Here is an 11,524-nt window from a genome sequence, read left to right as displayed (position 1 = left end):
CCAAACATTCTGAGCCTACTTCTAGGACTGGGGACCTCTTCCCCTGGCCTCTTCTCTAAGGACCAGCCATGCTGCTTGTGTGAGCACCCCTAGGCCCAAGGGTGGTCCAAGGGTGCTGTTTGGCATATGGTGAAGCTGGGGAGATAGATTGAGCTTTTATGTGGCTATTCATGTTCATGGGCAGCCCCTTAGAATGTGGGATGGAGCCATGGGGTGGAGAGAAGAAAGAATAGCCAGAGACTTTCATGGGCCTTTGATGGGCGCCACATATACCAGGAGTGTTTCTAGCTTTCTATCACATCATCCTGTTTTATTTCTTCCTAGTGATTTTTCACTCTGAAATGTGTTACTCCTTTTCTTTTTTATTACCCTTCCTTCTCCCAGTAGAAATACACCCTCAGCAGGAGCGGAGGCCTTGAGTTGCACACCTGTTTCTGAATTAGGGTCCCTCTGTCTCCTTGGCAAGGGATGGGTAGTAGTCCATGAGAATGTCTGTTAGTCTGTTCTCACACTGCTATGAAGAATACCACGTGGGACTGGGTAATTATAAAGGAAAAAGGTTCAATTGACTCACAGTTCCACAGGCTTAATAGGAAGCATGGCTAGGAGGCCTCAGGAAACTTACAGTCATGGCAGAAGGTGAAGGGGAAGCAGGCACCTTCATCACAAGGTGGCAGGAGGGAGTGTGTTAAAGAACAAGGAAGACTGTCCTCCCCGCCCTGTGCCTTGGCCTCCTGCTGGCTGCTTGCCACTCACCGCCCCTTCCAGCCTGGACTTTCCATTCCTCTACCAAGACCGTTCCTCCAGCAATGACCCCTAACTGGCATGTGAAGAAACGGCATTCAAGTTAGCCCTCTGCACTGAATGGGTCTTATTTATGCATTTAAAAAGTACATAATGTATTTTTACTCAGAGTCAGATGAACAGAATGGATAAGAAGAGGGAAATGGTGCAGAAGAGGATGAAGTAGTGAGAAAAATGAAATCAGCTCGTATTTATGGAATCCTATGTACAAGGGTTGTAGTTGCTTTTCAATCCCATGAATCAGGTAATATTAATATTCCCATTTTACAGATAAGAAAGCTGAGGCACAAAGGGAACTAGTAGCTGGAAGAGCCAGGATTTGCACTCAAGAGAAGCAGGAGAGGCAAGGCCAGGGCACCCCTCCCTGTGGTGGGGTACAGAGAGGCCCTGGGGGAATTTTGCTAAATGAATGGAAGAAATGAGCTTTGTCCCTGCCCTTGAGGGAAAGGTGACATTTAATCAGACTGACAGGACCCTCCAGGATGAAGCATTGCAACACAGGAGAGGCATGCAGTTGAGGAAGCCAGTCTGTACAGGGCCCAGGGTTCCTTGACTCCGCTGTGTCACTATGCCTGGTGTCAAGGGCTGGGATGGGTCTTTTGTCTCTGGTTTCCACATACCCCTAGCCCCGTAATGTTCTGCCTACCTTGATGCAGAATAGGTGCTCACTCAACATTTGCTGTCCTGTGATGGGGCTGGCACCCACCATGGGGACAGGCTCTCCAGGGTGGGGTCAGCACAGGGATCCACTGAGATCTCAGTGCTGTCTGGCAGACTGTCCTCCCTGCCCTGTGCCCTGGCCTCCTGCTGGCCTGCTCGCCACCCACTGCCCCTTCCAGCCTAGACCTTCCATTCCTCCACCAAGATATCCCAACAATGCATTCTCTCTTCCGCGCCAGGTGGGGTTGAGGGAATATGAGGTGGGACTGGTAATCCAGCTGAGAAAATTGGCTGGCTTTCTTGGTAATGGGTGCATTCCTGCCTCTGAGCCTTTCTTGTCTCATGTGTCCTCATCTCAGGTGCCAGCTTTCGGATGGCTTCTCCAGCCCTACCCTGGTCATCCAGGAGCTGGAAGCAGAGGTGAGGGAAGGGGCCCAGTGGGAAAAAACAAAACAAAGGAAGAGCTGCAGGTCCCTCCTCTCTTCCACACCCACATCACCTAACTCATTCTGTTGAGCCATTGTTTTTTGCTAGATAGTTTTGGTTTTTTTTTTTTTTTTTTTTGAGACGGAGTCTCGCTCTGTCGCCCAGGCTGGAGTGCAGTGGCCGGATCTCAGCTCACTGCAAGCTCCGCCTCCCGGGTTTATGCCATTCTCCTGCCTCAGCCTCCCGAGTAGCTGGGACTACAGGCGCCCGCCACCTCGCCCGGCTAGTTTTTTTTTTTTGTAGTTTTTAGTAGAGACGGGGTTTCACCGTGTTAGCCAGGATGGTCTCGATCTCCTGTCTCCTGACCTCGTGATCCGCCCGTCTCGGCCTCCCAAAGTGCTGGGATTACAGGCTTGAGCCACCGCGCCCGGCCAGTTTTGGTTTTTAGTTGTGGTAAAATATACATAACATTTACCATTTTATACCATTTTAATTGTACAGCTCAGTAGTGTTAAGTATATTCCCATTGTTGTGAATCACATCTCCAGAACTTTTTCGTCTTGCGAATCTGAAACTCTGTGCCCATTAGACAACTCATTTCCCTTTCCCCCCAGCCCCGGCAATCCCATTCTACTTTCCATCTCCAGGAATTTACTGCTCTAGGTGCCTTGCATAAGTGGAATCATATAGTGATTGTCTTTTTGTGACTGGCTTATTTCATTTAGCATAATGTCCTTAAGGTTCGTTCATTCATGTCACAGCATGTATCAGAATGTCTTTTCTTTTCAAGGCTGAATAGTATTCTATTGTACGGATAGACCACATTTTGCTTATCCACTCACCTGTCAATGAACACATGGGTTGCTTCTACCTGCTGGCTATTGTGAATAATGCTGCTAGAACTTGGCTTCTTAGAGCATCAAGACTGCTATTCATTTAGAACCAGGGGATCTACGTACTTTTCTAAGAGCATTATCGTCTCCATTTCACAATAGAAGAGAAAGGGCTCCAAAAGTTTATGTCCCTGCCCCAGATCCCACAGCCAGTAAGTGTCAGGACCTGGCTTTGGATTTATATCTGCACCAAACCTCACATTTAGCCCCTGCTTTCTAATCCCTCCTTCCCTGAGGGTGTTTGTTTTTATCTCTTATTCTGCTAGGAGCTGTACCAGGTGCATGTGCCCCTTCTGAGGCTAGGAACCAGAACTTACATAGGATCATACAGCATAGTGGCTAAGGATCAAAGACTCTGAATCCAGACTGCCCAAGTTCGAAGTTGGCTCCTTGAGTTTATCAGCTGTGTGACATTTGCCAAATGATTTAACCTCTCTGTGCCATGATGGATTAGTGATGTCTGCTATGGGCTCAGGCTAGGGGACGTATGCCTCCTATCTGCCTCTCTGGACAAAACGCAAAGTTTGCTTTGCCACCGCACTCCAGCCCGAGTGACAGAGCGAGACTCCATCTCAAAAAAAAAAAAAAAAAACCAGAAACCCTGCCCCACACCCAGGCTCCTTCCAGATTCTTGGTCTTGGAAGTAACGATGTTTCCTACAGAACTGCAAGAGCAGAGAGGCCACCTCTGAAGATTGGGTTTGTGGCATGACTTGCCCTGGGGGGATTTGGTTTTCATAAGAGTGGGAGAGCCTTTCCTGGCTGATAGTCTGTTTTCCAGGAGGCAGCAGGGTTGAGTCCCCTGCCCTGTTGGCCATCAGGCCCCAGGTGGAGGGGATTAGAGTATATGAGGGCCTCCTCCCCCAGCTGTCCTCCCACACCCTGTGTCTTCCTGTCCCTTGAGCTGTTGTTTATTGTCCAGAACCTGGCCACACTCATTTTCTTTTTCTTTCTTTCTTTCTTTCTTTCTTTCTTTCTTTCTTTCTTTCTTTCTTTATTTCTTTCTTCTTTCATTCTTTCTTTTCTTTTTCTCTTTCTTTCTTTCTTTCTTTCTTTCTTCTTTCTCTCTCTCTCTTCCTCTGTCCGTCTGTCCGTCCTTCCCTTCCTTCCTTCCTTCCTTCCTTCCTTCCTTCCTTCCTTCCTTCTATCCTTCCTTCCATCTTGCTTGCTCACAAGAGCCTCACTCTGCTGTCCAAGCTGGAGTGCCATGGCACAATCTCGGTTCACTGCACCCTTGACTTCTCAGGCTTAGACTCAGCCTCCCAAGTAGCTGGGACCACAGGTGGGTGTCACCATGCCTGGCTAATTTTTTGTATTTTTTTGTAGAGACGGGGTTTCGCCATGTTGCCCATACTGGTCCTGAACTCCTGGCCTCAAGCAATCTGCCCATCTCAGCTTCCCAAAATGCTGGGATTACAGGCTTGAGCCCGGCCCTGGCCACATTTCTAATGTATTTACAAGGTGCCTACTGGCTCCTTCTTCCGCAGGGTTTCTAAGGCCTGTAGTTCTCCCTGCTTCTCCTCCTGGCCCCTGCATCTTGTTAAAGCAAGTCTTCATCCAAGATCCTGGGAGGGGCCGCATAGGCGCTCTGCTTGCTCTCGCCCTGAACAAAACTTCTGCTGAACCCAGGGCATTGGTGTGGACACCAGGCTGCAGGGCAGTGGGGTTGGGTGTGGCATGGGGCAAATGTGGGAGGATGACATCAGCACCACTTGGGGTGACAGGAAGAAAGCAGTGCATGTCACAAAGGGTGATGGTGTGGGTGTGGGCTGTAGACAGGTGACTTCAGGGAATGTGGCTGGTGAAGGTGTGAGGAGGTGGGACTGGAGCAGTTGTGTGTGTGTGGGGGGGGGCAATAGTGTGAGTGTCCTCATAAATGTCACCATGAGTGACTGACAGAGTAGGCGGGTGGTAATTCCAGTGGGTGACTATCTCGGCGGCACTGCGATGGGTGGGGAGCCAGAATGCGTGAGAGGATGCCGGTGGCAGGCGCCAAGACACCTCTGAGCTTGCCTCCTGGGGACGTCCTTCACGCCGGAAAGAAAGAACGAATGTGTTTTCTCTGCCTGTTGAAAATGATTCCGAGCGAAGGGCCGCGCCTCCTGGCCGGTGCAAGCCTGACTCCGCTGTGTCAGAAGATGATCTTTCACAGATGCTGAAAAGTTAGGAAGTGTAATTACGGGGAAATTGCGCTCAGGCAAACGAGTACAAGCCAAGGGCTGCCAGGCCCCATTCCTCACCTGAACGCCCTGATTGTGGCCGACAGCCCCACATCTGTATGTGCTTTGCAGCCAGAAGAGGAAAGAGAGGGGAAGCAGGAACGGGGTGGGGAGGGGAGGGATAGGGAGGAGACCTGGAGCCACCCCTGCCAACGGCTCCCTGGCTTCCTCAGGGAGGAGCTGAGGGAAGGCCGAGGCCTGGGGCACATTCCTGGGTTCCAAGGGCCTTCTGGGGTGCCCTCATTCCTGGGGGCGATGGGGAGGAGGAGCTGGGGAAGAGAAGTAGAGCTGACGCCACTTCTATTCTATCCTCTTCACTTTACTGGTGGGGAAACTGAGGCTGCAGATGGCCAAGGAGCACACAGTGAGTTAACAGTGCAGGCAGGATAAGATCCTCCACCTTCTGAACAGCAGGAGCTCTTGCCAGAGCCCCTGAGGGGCAGGGTGGGAGGGGCAAATAAGGAGCAGACCCGGGGAGCAGCAGGGGTCCCCTGCCTCCCAGTCGGCATCTGGTACCAGCCTTTGGGGTAGCTGTGCCCACTGGGCAGCCTTGGCATTCCTTAAATTCCTGGCTCTCATCCTCCCACCGGGGCTCCTGCCCCATGGCCCCTCTCTGCTGGAGCAACTGGGACTCCTCTCAGCAGACGGACCTGCAGCTTCTCCTTTGCTCTGTTTCTTCCCACTGGGCCCCTCCCCTCGCCTCGCCTCTCCTTTCAGCTCCTGGGATAGCCCAGAGTTTGGAGCCTCCCGCTCTTGTTCAAACCCTCCTGGGCCAACTCAAGGGCACCCTGATGCCCTCTGCTCCCCACAGGATGGGCACTCCCTCCCTCCCACTCCTTGGCCCTCTCCTGGTCTATGGAAACAATTCTTCCCATTGGGCATAAGTTTGCTCCCCATCTCCATGCTTCTGGTAACAAGCTGCCCTGCCCCTGAGCCTCAGAGGAGGTACAGGCAGGCCCAGGCTGGATAATTATCCCAACATCCTCCTGGCCCCAGAAATTGGGTCAGGGAAGGACATGTGACTCCACAGGGCCAATCAGAGTTCTTCTCTGAGAAGGACACTGGGAGCAGGAAGCTGGCTTCAGTACCTCTGCAGCTGATAGATTGGGAAGCTGGAAGTTGGAATCCAGACTTTTCTTTATCCTGTAAAGTAGCCCACCTGCAGGAGGTAAGAGTGAGGCATGCAGAGATTTAGAGGTGGGGGCAGGGCATGAAGAAATGATTGATTGTTAGCATTTTTGAACTCTGGATTTAGTCCTGTCTTCATCCCCATACCTCCCAGTTGTATTAGCTAATTTTTATTTTATTCCATTCTCATTCTTATTCTATTCTATTCTATTCTATTCTATTCTATTCTATTCTATTCTACACTCAGTGCATTCAACTGGGTTTCCATCAGCTGCAATCAAGAGACCTGATGAATGCAGCTGTCACAGAGCTGGAGCTTGGGTGTCCTGGGAAGTGTTGATGGGTAAGTTGGCAGGACCGAGGTAGGACCAGTGCCAGAGAGGTTGATGGTCCTCTCTTGACTGTGTGGGGCTTGGTAAAGGGCAGTCTGGCATGGTAGAAATTTGCCAAGGAATAACTATGCACAAAAGAATTAAACAATAAAACCCCAACACAGAAGCAAATGTACAGCTTTTAGTTCCAGCTGCAGCCATTGAAGGAATGCATGTCCAGAGGAGAGAAAAAGCACACACATCCCCAGGGGGAAAGGCCATCTGAGGGAAGGCGGGGTTCCAGGCAATACTCAACCTAGAGGACACACCTGGGGATGAGGCATAGGAGAGAAACTGGAGCAGGAGAAGCAGGGCAAAACGGGCATGGAGTGTGGGCTCCACTGTCACCAAGAGTCACTGAGGGGGAAGCATCAGTGCACAGCCTGGTGATGCCACTAGTAATTGACATTTAGTAGCCCAAAACTCAGTGGCCCATTTTATTTTACTCCAGGCCCAAGTATCGTGCCCTTCTGAAACACCTGGCTTTTCCAAGAAGTTTTCTGCCTGGAATGCTGGCTGGGAAAGGGCAGGGAAACCCTTGTACAGCCAGCTCAAGCTGAGTGCCTGGAAGTGACGTAAATGTTGGTGGTTTTGTCTAGTTTGGCGTCTTGCCTTAGCCACACCTGAAGTCATTCTTGTAACTCAACGACTTTGCTTCAGACACAGCCAATGAAGAGGGGAAAGGAGAGTGTTTGCAAAGCACCTAGAATGTTCCAGGCAAAGTTACATACCTTTCCTTCTTTTCATTGACCTTACATCTGTGATCTCATTTAATCCTACAATGACCCCATGGGGGATATGTTATAATTCCTACTTGATAGGTGAGAAAACTGAGGCTCAGGAAAATTAAGTAACTTGCTTAAGGTCTCTGAGCTAGAATGGGGCAGAGTGGGAACTCCAACCCAAATGTGTGTGTTTGTAAACTCTGACCTTTCTCCAGTGCCTTGCTTCCTCTGGAGAACTAAACCCTCCCTTGGAAGGACATGATGGAAACTCAGCAGCCAACTTGACAGTCAGGAACTGCATAGTCTCCTGTGAATGATTTATGATTACATCAGTGATGAGACTCTGGGTAAGCCCTAATCCCCACTCACTAGGGTGCAATGTCCCTGGCAGGTCCTGGCTCCATCTTTTAGTAAACATTGTTCTGGAGAGCTAGAGCCCACACCTAACAAGAAATGGCCAACTTCAGCCTCTCAGAATCCAGGCTCTCCAGGGGAAGGAGGGGCTGCCCCAGCACCCGCCCTCCATCTGTGGTGTCTCCCTCACATGGGCTGCTTCGGGCTTCCTCCTGCCCGGTTCTGGCTGGGCAGTGATAATGATGGCGTTGCGCTCCGCTCAGGCCTCCTCTGGAGTGCTTGCAGTGACTCCCTTCCCTGCACAGAAATGTCAGGCTGTGCCTGCTGCAAGGCTTGCCCTTCTACCCTCTTCTGTCTGTAGAAATCCTATTCCTCTCCAAGGCATAGGGCCAGTCCCATCTCCCTCACAAAGCCCCTCCTTATGCCTTAACCAGATGTGATTTTTTTTTTAAACCCCTTTCCCCAGAATCACATCTTGTGATTGACTTGAAGGTTAGCTCCAATACCAGCTCCTATGAACACATCCACCCTCCAAGAAGACTTCACCACCTCTCTCTCTCCAGGCCTGCAATATGCAGTTCCTAGAATGTGACTAGGATGAGCTGTGAAAGTGTCAGTTTTTTCTACCAGGGCACCAGGATTCAGGACACTTGACTTTGCCTAATCAGTGACCTCCCAGGACTGAGATGACACTCAACCCGTGTTTTCCAGAATAATTAGGTTGACGCCTTGTCTGTGTCTCTTCTCTGAATTTATCTAACATGCCTGGGATTAGAGTCATGGAAGTAGTTCCAGGAATATGACCAAGCCCAGGACTCCTTGTACCCCTCTGCCCCAGGCACCAGGGACTTCCATATCCTCTCCAGCATTGTTGCTGTTGAAACTCCTCCAACACCAAGCAGTTCAACCTTGGGTAAATAACCTCTCTTCTCTGAGCCTTAATTTCCTCCACAATAAGATGAATAAGTTGGTCAAAATCATCTCTAAAATCTCTCTTAGCCTAAAAATCCTCCCAGCAGGTTCTCACAAAAGCAAACCAATTAATAATGGTGAACAAATTTTTGAATAGTGGAAACCAAAGCACGGAAACAGACAATTCAAGCAGAAAAGATCGACTGGGTTGACAAGGATGTTGACAATGATGATAATATTTATCGTGATCATTTATTGCGTTGCCATATTAGGTACTTTGTATATACTTTCTTGGATCTTCCCAATAAACCTTTAAGGGGAGAGTAAAACCCATTTTATAGATGAGGAAACAGGTTCAGAGAGCTGATATGATTTTTCTCATTGTCCTACCAGCAAATGGCTAAGAACCTGGAGCTGGACCCCCTGGGTCCCCTCCGGTACTCTTCTGGAACATTCCAGGCAGGCCCAAGTGGCCAGAGCAGGCCCCGCCTGCCTCCCCCCTGCCCTCTGCGGCTGTTTTGCATCCTGCCAGATTCCTGAGGTGTCAGGCCTCATTACAGCCCCGTGCCCCAGTGAGCGTGGAGAGGCAGTTGACAGGTATACAATCTGATCGCGGCTCCCTTCAAATCATCAAGTTGTCTTCAGGCAGGAACACGCCGGGAAGCCAGGCAGAGGCCCCTGGCTTGGCTGCATAATCTGATGCACATTAAAAACATCTTTCGGATGCCTTTTCTTGTTGCACGCTCATTCTCACTCTGTTTTGTTTTGATTTTTGTCCTCCATCCAACAAAAGCTGATGAAGTACTCAACTCTCTAGGCTGTCTGGTCCAAGCAGGGTCTCACCAACCGGACAGGTATTCAGGGACTACTGACCTTCTCCGTGTTTGCCTGGCATCTAGGTGACAGTGCCTGTGGCACAGGACCACATCCTAGCAAGGCTGGACAAGAACCCATACTCTGCCTCCCTGTCCAATTCCAGGGTGTGAGTTCAATTTTACCACGACTCTCAACGGAGAGCCTGGACTAATAATGATCATTGCTGGCATCGAGTGAATGCTTGATTTGGGGGCTGAACCCCTTTTTATGTTTGGGGAATTCTCCATCCCAGGATGAGAGCAGGGAGAGAAGAGTCAGCTTTCCACCAAGAAGCGAAGAAAGCCAGATCCTCGCTCTCCTGGGGCCTTTGCAACCAGGAAGTGGACATGTGACCAGAGCCAGCTAATCCGACGCTCCTGTCCAAAACTGGACTCCAGCCAGAAGCCATGGAAAGTTCCGCTCCACAGCTACAAGTATCCTAGAGTGGCCAGGCCACAAATGGTAGCAACAGGAGTGGGGTGCCTTGGGCTGCAGGTGGCAAACAGGAAGCCTCATCTGCGGGTTCCATAGCATGGCTTGGATTGTGGTTCTGGCCGCCGACTTCTCTCTTGTTCTGGCTTTGTCTGACCCTGGATTACCAGCCTTCCTAGAGACGATGAGCTGTTACCTTTCTGCTTAAAGCAGTCAAAGGCCACTTTCGTTATTAATAACTAAGACCTCTGGCTAGAACCCCTGTGATCACTTGTTTAATTCTCATATCAATCCTTCAGGTAGCTATTAGCCTCATGTTACAGACGAGGAAATTGAAGCACAGAGGGATTAAGTAATAGGAAGTCACACAGTAAAAAATGGCAGGGCCATGGATTCAAACCCAAGTCTGTGGACTTCAGAGCCTGGGCTCTTAACTACTTCAAGAAAGAGCTTTGACTGGACGTGGCAGCTCATGCCTATAATCCCAGCTACTCAGAAGGCTGGGGCAGAAGGATCACTTGAGCCTACAAGTTCCAGACTGCAGTGAGCCGTGATGTAGCCACTGCGCTCCAGTCTGAGGGAAAGAGCAAGACCTGTCTCAAAAAAAAAAAAAAAAAAAAAGTTTACAGAAGACTAGATGATGGCCCTCCAAAGATGCTCATGTTCTAATTCCCAGAATCTGTGAATATGTTACCTTATATGGCAAAGGGGAATTTACAGATGTGATTAAGTTAAGAATGTTATGATAGGGGGATTATCCTGGATTACCTGGGTGGATCCATTGTAATCACAAGGGTCCTTATAAAAGAGAAGGAAGATGTAAGGATAGAAGCAGAAGTCAGAGAGTAGGGGAGATGCTACGCTGCTGTTTTGAATGTAAAAGAAGGAGGCCCCCAGCTAAGAAATGCAGACAGCCTCGGAAGCTGGCAGAGGCAAGGAAGTGAGCATCCAGAAGAAACCAGCCCCATCAACACCTTGACTTTAGTCCATGAGACTGATTTTGGACAACTGGCCTCTAGAACTGCCACATAAGACATTTTTGTTGTTTTAAGCCACTACATCAGTTATAGGAAACTATACAGGGCCAGAAAAATCTTTTCACCTTTTGCAGTTCTTGTGGAAGGTAGGCTGTCTAGAGAAGGGAACCTTGTGAGGAGCCCAGCACAGTACCCCTAGGGCCTGGCATAGTGCCGGGCTCAGGGCTGCTCTTCTATGTATCTGTATTGAGTGAAAGGATGAATGAGCACAGGATCCCTGATCTCCTGCCCTGGTTGGCCAGCCAGGAAAGATGAAGCCAGCAATGCAGTCATAGCCATGGCTTTGGTCCCAAGCCCAAGAGAAGATCCGGGAATCCCGAGTGGGTCAGCCACATAGAGGTTTGGGCAGACCTAAGCCCAAAGCTGACCTTGTCACCCCCATTACCGTTTCCCACCATACCTGTGGCCTCTGTCACTTACAACTTCATGGTGAGGAAAGGCCAAGACAGAATCAGTGAGCCAAAGAGAGAGCTCTCCTCTGTGCTCAGGAATGAGCACAGAGGTTGGAGGGCCAGGGCTCAGCCCCAGTCTAGACGGCCATGCTGTGTTTCCTGCTTGAGTTTGCTTGTGGACTAACCCTCACGCAAGCCCTCCAGGTAGGAGGCTAGGCCCTCTGGAGGTGGCCTTGAATTCATGATGTGTTTTTATTTTTTTTCTTTGAGATAGAGTTTCGCTCTTGTTGCCCAGGCTAGAGTATAATGGCACAGTC

The 11,524-nt window shown here is 49.9% G+C and overlaps 1 long non-coding RNA gene across 3 annotated transcripts; it reads left to right on the top strand.

The window, feature by feature from the left end:
• Positions 1–4,161: 4,161 nt before the first annotated feature.
• On the top strand, positions 4,162–9,215 carry LOC103877510. Of its 3 annotated transcripts, none has more exons than XR_001894804.3 (5): positions 4,162–5,058; positions 6,032–6,169; positions 6,377–6,472; positions 7,441–7,572; positions 8,046–9,215. It is a non-coding gene; the product is annotated as an uncharacterized LOC103877510 (long non-coding RNA). The 3 variants fall into 3 exon arrangements; XR_001894806.3 differs by having other exon boundaries at positions 4,162–5,365; XR_637239.4 differs by lacking the exon at positions 4,162–5,058 and having other exon boundaries at positions 5,413–6,169.
• Positions 9,216–11,524: the final 2,309 nt, after the last annotated feature.

This window comes from Papio anubis, chromosome 12 (assembly GCF_008728515.1).
Source record: "Papio anubis isolate 15944 chromosome 12, Panubis1.0, whole genome shotgun sequence".
NCBI lineage: Eukaryota > Metazoa > Chordata > Mammalia > Primates > Cercopithecidae > Papio > Papio anubis.
Note: the sequence above shows the minus strand (reverse complement) of the source record. Positions and strands in the feature narration are given on the sequence as shown.